The sequence below is a fragment of the Melopsittacus undulatus genome, chromosome 4 (assembly GCF_012275295.1).
Source record: "Melopsittacus undulatus isolate bMelUnd1 chromosome 4, bMelUnd1.mat.Z, whole genome shotgun sequence".
In the NCBI taxonomy this organism is placed as follows: Eukaryota; Metazoa; Chordata; class Aves; order Psittaciformes; family Psittaculidae; genus Melopsittacus; species Melopsittacus undulatus.
Genome location: NC_047530.1, coordinates 44,139,363 through 44,147,991, shown reverse-complemented (window position 1 = coordinate 44,147,991; position 8,629 = coordinate 44,139,363). Strand labels below are relative to the sequence as shown.

General features: G+C 48.0%; 1 protein-coding gene across 5 annotated transcripts in view; it reads left to right on the top strand.

Annotated features, from left to right (window-relative positions):
* Window positions 1-1,205, top strand: part of MEIS2 (Meis homeobox 2) — a 173,949-nt gene extending 172,744 nt beyond the window's left edge. For all 5 annotated transcript variants that reach the window (XM_013129084.3, XM_013129083.3, XM_031049090.2 and 2 more), the window contains one exon: window positions 1-1,205. This exon is cut by the window's left edge and continues 255 nt beyond it. The gene's annotated coding sequence lies outside the window, so the exon portion shown is untranslated.
* Window positions 1,206-8,629: the final 7,424 nt, after the last annotated feature.

The window sequence follows — 8,629 nt, the reverse complement described above, 5'->3', positions numbered from 1 at the left end:
GTGGACAGGTTATGGACATTCATGCCCAATAGCATAAGGGAACTCAAGGGAAAAACAAAACAAAACAAAAAAAAAAGAAAAAAAAACAAAAACTATTTTAAGACTTTTGAACTTTGACCAGATGTTGACACTTAATACGAAATTCCAGACAGCTGTGATTATTTTTTACTTTTTGTCATTTTTCATCAACAACAGAGGACCAACAAAACAAGAACACAAATGTGAAATCATGGGCTAACTGAAATGAAAATGTCCATGTACACAGATCCTCTGGAAAAAAAAAAAGACTCCAAGAGTTATAACTACTGTAGTATAAACATAGGAACTAAGTTAACTTGTACATTTCTGTTGATCACTCCGTTACGTTGCCTCAAATAGTTTTAGAAGAAAAAAAAATCCTTGTTTTCCACACTATGTGTGTTGTTCCCAAAAGAATGACTGTTTTGGTTCAGCAGTGAAGTCACTATCTATGAAAGACCTGTTTTGGCCAGTGAGAAAAGAGCTACCCTGGAGATGAAGATGAAAAGTCTTGCTGGGTCTCTCATCACTCAGAAGACTGTTCCAAGAAGGCCTTGCCATTCGCTCGTTTTGTTCCTTCATAAAATGTGTCCTTTAGTTTCAAACAGATCTTTATAGTTTGTGCTTCATTAAGTCTCTCCCCATTCCTCCCCAATCTATTTTTTTTTTTTGGACTCTTCTTCAAAGAGCTTGCAGGTGAAGATTTAAAAGACAGAACAAACAGAGCAGGAGCTTCTTCCAGTAGTTCTGAGCCTTGGCTTTGGACAAAACAAAACTAAAAGTTGGGCAGCTTTCCTCAATGAAAGAAGTTACTAAAGGTCTTTGCACCAAACCTAGGACTTTATCACGAACTCAAAGCTTGGGAAAAAAAAGCAAGAGAATACTGTAACAAACTTCGTACAGAGTTCGGTCTATTAATTGTTTCATGTTAGATATTCTATGTGTTTACCTCAATTGAAAAAAAAAAGAATGTTTTTGCTAGTATCAGATCTGCTGTGGAATTGGTATTGTATGTCCATGAATTCTTCCTTTCTCAGCACGTGTTCCTCACTAGAAGAAAATGCTGTTACCTTTAAGCTTTGTCAAAATTTACATTAAAATACTTGTATGAGGACTGTGACGTTATGTTTTAAAAAGAAAAAAAGGTGTTAAGTCACAAAATGCGGTAATAAATATTTCATTTTTGATTTTTTGTTAGGCTTTTGTGTTTTTAATCATGCTTAGGAGAGACCGAAGTTATTGGAAGAGATGTCTCAAACAATTTCTTATCAGCACAGAGAAGAAAGTTTGGAAAAATCAGAACCAAGCTTGTCATCAGAACTCACAGAATAATTGAATGAAAGAACGTCTGAGGTTATCTATTTCTGCTGATTATTGATATTTATGCCAAACTAAACAAAATTTACAATATTCTCTCATCAGCTTGGGGTTTTTGTTTTTTATGTTGCTAATAACATAGAGACTGACTCTGAGTTGTGAAGGCCCAGATAGCAGACCAGTACGTCTGTGAGTGTTAAGTGTATGTGTACGTGCCCCCTTAACCACTGCAGACCATATCTCCAGATGTTTAGCTCAGAGGTGAAGAATGGTTGCAATGCAAGAGTAGGTTCAAAAGTTTTAGGAGGAGAAACGCAGTTTTGAGTTCTATGAGAGTTTTACCTGTGTGAGGATGGTGTAATCTAGCTTTTGAGATGGCTTTATTGCTTTTCTTCTCTTCAGTTGTTTTTGGAAGGAGAAAAATAGAGAGAAAAAAAAAGAGCATCAGCAAATAAGGGAAAGTGTTAATTTGATATTTTGTACATAAATAGCTCTTGAAGATTCATCATGAGAGTTTGATTTTACTGAAGCAAAAGCTTATGGCATTTTGAAGCAACTAAAGGAGTGTTCATGCTAGGAAGACATCTGCGTGGTTGGAAATAGCCACTTTTTGCTGCCCTCAGTGGCACTGCTCTGTAAGGGGAGCAGGATGGGGCCCGGAGACCCGAGAAAGCTGTGGCTTTATCTCTGGAAGGAGAGGAGAGGGACAGGGCTCCTAATTGCTTTAACTTTCTAGGAAACAAATCTTACCGACTTCACCATCCGTCAATGTGTAACCCTTCTCCTCCTTGCTCCTCCTCATCATTCCAAGTCGCCAGGGTGTTACTAAAAACTTTGACTGACAACTTTTACCTTTGGAATATGTAAAGATACTCAGCCTTGTAGTTAATGTTTAATTTCTTAGCTGAGTAAAAAGACCCACAATGCTGGCGACAGAAGGGAGAATGCCAGTAGAATGGGTGCAAGGACTTATTTAGCAATAGGGTCCTGCTTTGTTGGCATCTTTTTCAGGTACCCGTCGGAAATTCAGGTGATAATTTCCCTCTTGTCTTTGATGCTCTGTCCTGGTTAAAATCATGGCGACCCCCCTGTCGCGTAAAAGAGGAGCACACCCCAGGTTCCCATTTCCGAATTCCCTGATCCTTGCGATGCAGAAAATATGAAGGCGAGATTGTTTGTGTTGGCACTTGCAAAGGGAGGCTTTTCTATTTTATTATTTTTTTTAATCAATACTTTATTTCCTTGCAGATCTTTTCTTTACAATTTGAGGGGAAATGTCAGAAAACGCCCTTGTCCTGTTAGAAGGACAGGGAAGAATATATCCACAGTACAGTATTGGGGGGTTTTATAATGAACTGAGTATTTCCATTGCTGTGTTGTCTTTTATTTTCTTCCCTTTTTCCCCGCTCTTTGGGCTGTGCTCTCCACGAGATGTGTTGCTGAAACCCAAGGTACAATAACGTGCAGAGATTTCTCCATCTGAGATTTACTGTTTAGCATGGAAGGTTCCGATTTTGGTATTTTTAAGAACTGCTCAGCTGTCAAAAGAAAACAAAACGGGAATAATGTTTTGACAGCGGTATAGTGTTAAAGAAAATACTCTAGTCTGAATAAAAATCGCTTATGCTGTGGGAAAAGAGGGGTAACAGAAGAAACACCTTTTGTTTACACACACACATGTTTATAATCCCAAATTTACATTTCTCCGAGCGGGTCTGGGCCGGGAGCTGTAGCCACCACAAACGAGGGATTTTTCTTCCAGATTTTCCTGCCTTTCAGGCGAAGAGAGGAGGGGAGCGCACCTCCGCCAGCGCGCCCACCCGAGCCCTGCACGCCGCGGCCAGCGGGCACCGCAGGGCCGAAGAGGAGATGCCCGGGAGCCGGGCGCTCCCCCTCGCTCATAGCCGCAGAGGGAGCCAGGCAGACAAAAGTGCCCCAGACCAGGTTTGCGGGGGCCGGGGGTCGGGTCCGGGCATGGGAAGGGGCTGCGGCTGAGGCAGCACACGGAACCGCCCGCCCAGCCGGTGCCGCCGGTTGGTTTCGCCCATCGCTCCAGCGGCTCTCGGGGGTTCCCGAGGGGAGCGAGGATCTCCCGGCGGCGCCTCGGAGAGGGGCGATTCGGAGCCAGCAGCACGGCTGCCCCCCGCGGCGTGCACTGGGACGAGAACCCGTTCAGCCCAGGAAATGCCCATGCCTTTTCCCAGGGAGCGGCGCGGCGGGACCGGGGGGCTCTGACCCGCAGGGCCCTGGGTTTCGGACCGGATTTGGAACCTGCTGATAGAGCTTCGAGGGGACAAAACCCGCTGGCGGTGCGGGAGGGAGAAGCAGGCATCACCGGGCGGAGTGGGACGGGGCGAGGTCGGGAGGGTGGGACAGGAGAGAGTGGGGGTTTGTGTGTGTGTGTGGGGAAGGTTTGAAGGCAGATTTTAATATTAATAGTTTTGGTAGCAAGAAAGAGACAGACAGAAGGGAGGTTGCTCCTCTGGGCAGAGTCTCTGCGACAGTGATGATGGATGACCCCGCACAGCCAAACAACTCCTCCCCTTCGTCCCCGCACGGTGTCAGGGCTACTTTCCTTGCAGCTTTAGGAATAAAATAAACACCCTCCCCCCCTTCTCTCATCGATTTATGGATCACTATGAATCAATTACTGCTCTCAATATTTTAGAATCCGCTTACATAAAAGGGGGTCTGCTGCTGGAAAAAAGAAAAAGAAAAGAAACTCGTTAATTCTTGGCTCAGCAAGAGTTGCCTTCTACAGTCCTGCAACTAAAAAAAAAAAAATCCTGCTAATAATTCAGGTTTAACCATTTCCTAAGAGCCGCCTTTCCCGGCGAGGGGGTGGATGCTGTAGATGCACATCTACATGAACGACTTTCCAACTCGGGGTTTCCACAGTGGGTGTAAGGAGCAGTGCACACAGGCACACAGTGCACGTAGCCTCAGCTCTCAACTCCCAGAGAAGGAAAAATAGGAGAGAGGGGGGGAAAAGGAAAGAAGCCCCATAGGACGGTCCCCATCCCCCTAAACTGACTGTGGTGCCATGGGAGGACGCGGGGCCGGGCGGCGGGGCGCGGAGCCCGGCTCGGTGGCTCCTTGCTCGGGGAATGAGGCTGCAGCAGGGACAGAAAGTGCGTGAAGTTGGATTTCTGTTTCTTTCTCAATGTTCTCTCATTTGCAGCAGTGTTTGAGGATCTCAAGGTGTTTCTATGGCTACCTTGTGTATGTGGGAGGGTCATATGTGGGGGTGCCCGAGAGAAAAGGCAACTCTTGGGTGATCATTTATCAATGTCACCCACATAATGATTCTCTCTGCAGCCTTCTATTGATGAGGATAATTACATTAGCTCAGAGTGACTGATCAATGAAAAACCACCAAACAAAAACTTCTTTACTCTCCTATAATACCAAAAACCGATACAGAAATAAGATAGAAAGAGAGGGAGGGGTTTCCCTTTCTCTTCCCTTTAGCGATGATTTTTGCAACGAACAAGGAAAAGTAAGGAAATTCTATCCGATTAGGTTTGGGATTTTTTAAAGAAAAAAAAAGAAGAAAAAAAGAAAAAAAAAGAAGAGAGGAAAATAAAAAAAAATTGGAAAGATGCTACCATTTTGTGAAATTGTCCTTTCTAACCTCTTGCCATTACCCCTTGCCTGGTAAAGGAAAATCGTTATTTAAAATACGAAAACCTCTTCTCTCCTGAATCCTAAATCCCTCTCTTTTATACTTGTGTTTTGTTATCAGGGGTGGGGTGTGAAGGAGGATGGAAGAGTACTATAGTTTGGAGCTGCGAAGAGGGAAAGGGCAGGCAAATAACTTTTCTTTCACAGTTGCAACTGTCTCTGTCAGGTTTTCTTTGTTTTTATCACTTCATAAAGTGGCTCTATTAAAGATGGAATGTGGCCTCCCTGAGATGCTGCTCTGTTGGTGAAAGTTTGCAATTAAATTACGGGTTAGTTTATTTCCAGAGTTAAAAATCAATGTTTTCTCAATTAAAGGGAATTGTAATGCTTTTACTTGGGAGTTGTTAAGGACGCCGTAAATTTTATTGCAATGCCTCTGAGCTCTGAAGCCCTGCCGGTGGACAGGTTGATATTCATGTTGTTTTTGGGGGAAGCAGGCTGTTGCTGGTTTTGTTCTCGCTCTAAAGGGCCTTCTTCAAAAAACTCAATCATTTTGAACAACTGAAAGACAAACTGATGCAAGAGAGGAGGGGGGGTGGTGGAGTCAAGGCCGTTCCTTCTGCCCTCCCCTCTCCGTTTCGTACTGTCGAGCAGCACCCCTCGCACTGGTTTATCAGCCTGCCTCAGTGTGTTTCCACGGGGCTCAAGGGCGGGTTTTCAGCTGGTTTATGGAGGAAAGGAAAAAGGTTTCCATTCAGGAGCGCGTGTTTCAAAGGAGTCTCTCTCCTCTAGAGAAGGGCAGGAGCGGGACCGGGAACAAGGGACTACACCACAGCCGCGCACCCCACGGGCTATTCCGCAGAGGGCTTCTCTTCGGCTGGCGTAGCGCTAGTAAAGATCTGTGTCCGGTCCTGGTGAAGACCTTACACTTCTGTAAGCATCTTCTTACGGAGTTAACATTGGCACTGGAAGCTGGAATAGGACTGTCAGAGGTTCCCCCACTCGACTCCACTCCGCACCCCCCCTCACCCCACCTCCCCGGATATTTTGTCTTTACAGGCTACTGCCAAGTAAAATCCCTGTCAGGAGGCAGATCCTGAACCCATTTACACGGGGTTAATTCCTCGAGCCGCAGGAGAGCTCTTCCCCGGGCCGTGAGATCAGAAATAGGCCCCTATCGCCCGGTTTTGTACGAAGCGTGTTTAAAATTCCTTAAATTAGCTCCATGAAGAACCGGTGCAAACTCCTTTGATTAAAGTGACTGTCAGGTTCATCGACGTTAGGACAGAGAAAACTCAAAGTAGGATGTGATTATTATTTATACTATAGTCCACTGTGAGCAGTTGGAAGGGGAGGATTAGATACCGCGTTTGAAAGGGCGACAGAGAGAGCAAGAGAGATGTAACACGGTGATTTGAACCAAGGTACTTCGTGTGTCCTGTCCCATGTCCCGTTCTCCCCCCGCAGCCGTCCAGGCCGCGCTCCTCCTCCCTCGCCGGCCCCGGCGTCCCGCACCGCTCCGACGGGGACCAGCACCGGTAACCCCGTCCCTCTGATTTACACTCCAGATTCATATAGTTCTGCTGGAGTCTGGTGCCGACACTAAACACAGCCAGCCCTTGGAGGGGGGGTGGGGGGTGGAGACAGGCAGAAAAAGTAAAAGAAGAGGAAGGGGGGCTTTCCACTCCCAGGCTTGTGTCTCTGTTTAGAAATGCAGGGCAAGGAAGAAAACCAAGCCATAATCTAGTTCTCACAGAGCAGGTTTACTTTCGGACCTGACTGAAGTGAGGGGGACCAGGGGCAGCACAGTCCTTGTCTCTGGCTGGGGCGGAGGTGAGGAGCCTTATTTATTTTATTTTATTTTTCCTGCGTCTGTTTCCCCAGTTCAGAAACATTTTCAAATCTATGAGCCTTGAATGGACAAATACTCGCTATTAACGTGGGACATGGGCGAGTGGCAAAAAAACTGAATGGAAACTGCGCAGCAGCTTTGGGAGAAGCTAACGATGTGCTTCAGCTCTTGCCATCGCAGGGAAGGAGAGAGGGGGAACCCCCTTCTGATTAATAACTAGCAGGGTAATGTTGAGGGCTTTTTCTGCCCGATTGCCTTTTTGAATTAGAGCCGATTTCTTCACACTCCAATAGGGCCTGTCTCTTTTAAAATGACTGACAGATTTGTTTCTCCTTTTTTCTCTCCCTGAGACTTAATGATGTAAATTTTCTAATTAGTTAAATCACGTTGCTTAAAGGCCTTAATATTTACCGGGCAAAGAACGATAGCAGCGTTCGGAGCTCTCGAAATAACCAGCGAAATAACATTAGGCTTTCAAGGAGGGGAGAGGGGGAAGAGCGGCGGGAGGGGGGGGGGGTTGGGGGAATATCATGTAAAATGAGGGAGAGCTGAAGTTCTGCCCGGAGCTTCTTCCCTCCTCCCCCACGCCCCCAAACCCGCTTTTATTTTTCAATCAGCTAAGATTTAATTAGGAGCCCCCAGGCCGGACGATCTGATATTTTCTCATTAGTTTCCCATCAGTAATCTTGAGTGTTAGATTGGCTTAAAGGTTGTCAACATTTGACCAATTTTATTTAAGGCAAAGAGATCGCGCCTTGTAGCTCCGGGACCCGAGATCGGGAAATAAATCCTGCCCCGATCAGCGGAACTAACACGTAAAAAAAAGATGTTGACAATTCATCCTTGTGTTTAATAAGTTGCGTAACTTGCGGGGCACGTACACCCACGGGGTGAAGGGAGACGCGGGGACACCCGTTGCAGGCCAAGGCCCGGCAACACGCACACCCGGACGGAGGGGTGTCGGTGATGGTGCGTGTGTGCGTGTGTACACACGTTTGTGTCCGTGTGTGTACACGCGTGTGCGTGTATGTGTGTGCGTACGCGTGTCCGTGGGCGGTGCGGACTCCCAGGCGCAACGTTGGAGCGCCCCCTGCTGGCCGCGCCCGGCTCCGCCGGGAAGCAGCGCCCAGCTTCTCTGCGCGCTGCTCTGCGCGCCCTGGGGTGCAGGGTAAAGGGTTAAATGCGCGGGGGGCGCAGGCAGAGGACAGCTCACGTTAGCAGGAAGCGCAGCCCTGCCTCGCGCCCCTTTTGCCCCGGGAGGTGGTAACACGAACTGTGCACGGGGCGGTCTTTTTCCTGCCGCCAGGAGTGCGGAGTGGGGTTTGTGGGTGGCGGTGAGGAGAAACGCGCTGTTGTAGCCCCCGCCGCTGACTTCACGTCTCTCTTGGCAGCGCGAAGAGGGGCAAGAGCAGCCCCACTGTCCCCACGCCGGTCGTGCCGCCCCCCAGAGTTAGCTCCCGGCGCCCCGCACGGCAGCAGAGCAAAACAACGGGGAGGTTGGGGGAGGCGAAAAGGGCAATAAAACACTGCCAAGTGAGCGTCACATGACCCCGTAATTTATAGGTAAGCCCACGGTTTGGTGTTTGTTGAAAACACGATAGAAGGGTAAAACCAACTGGTCTGCTGCATTTGCACCCCGGGCTTCCCCTTTCTGAGGGAGCCCGCTGTTCTGCGCCGTCCTGCCCGCACCCCGAGCCGACCCCGCTTCCCACCGGATCATGCTCACCGCCAGCCCCGAAGAGAGGCTGGGGGAGCGGCCTGGCCCAGCGCGGAGCGCGGAGAGCCCGCGGGGCGTGGACCGCTCTGGCCGGGCAGCGC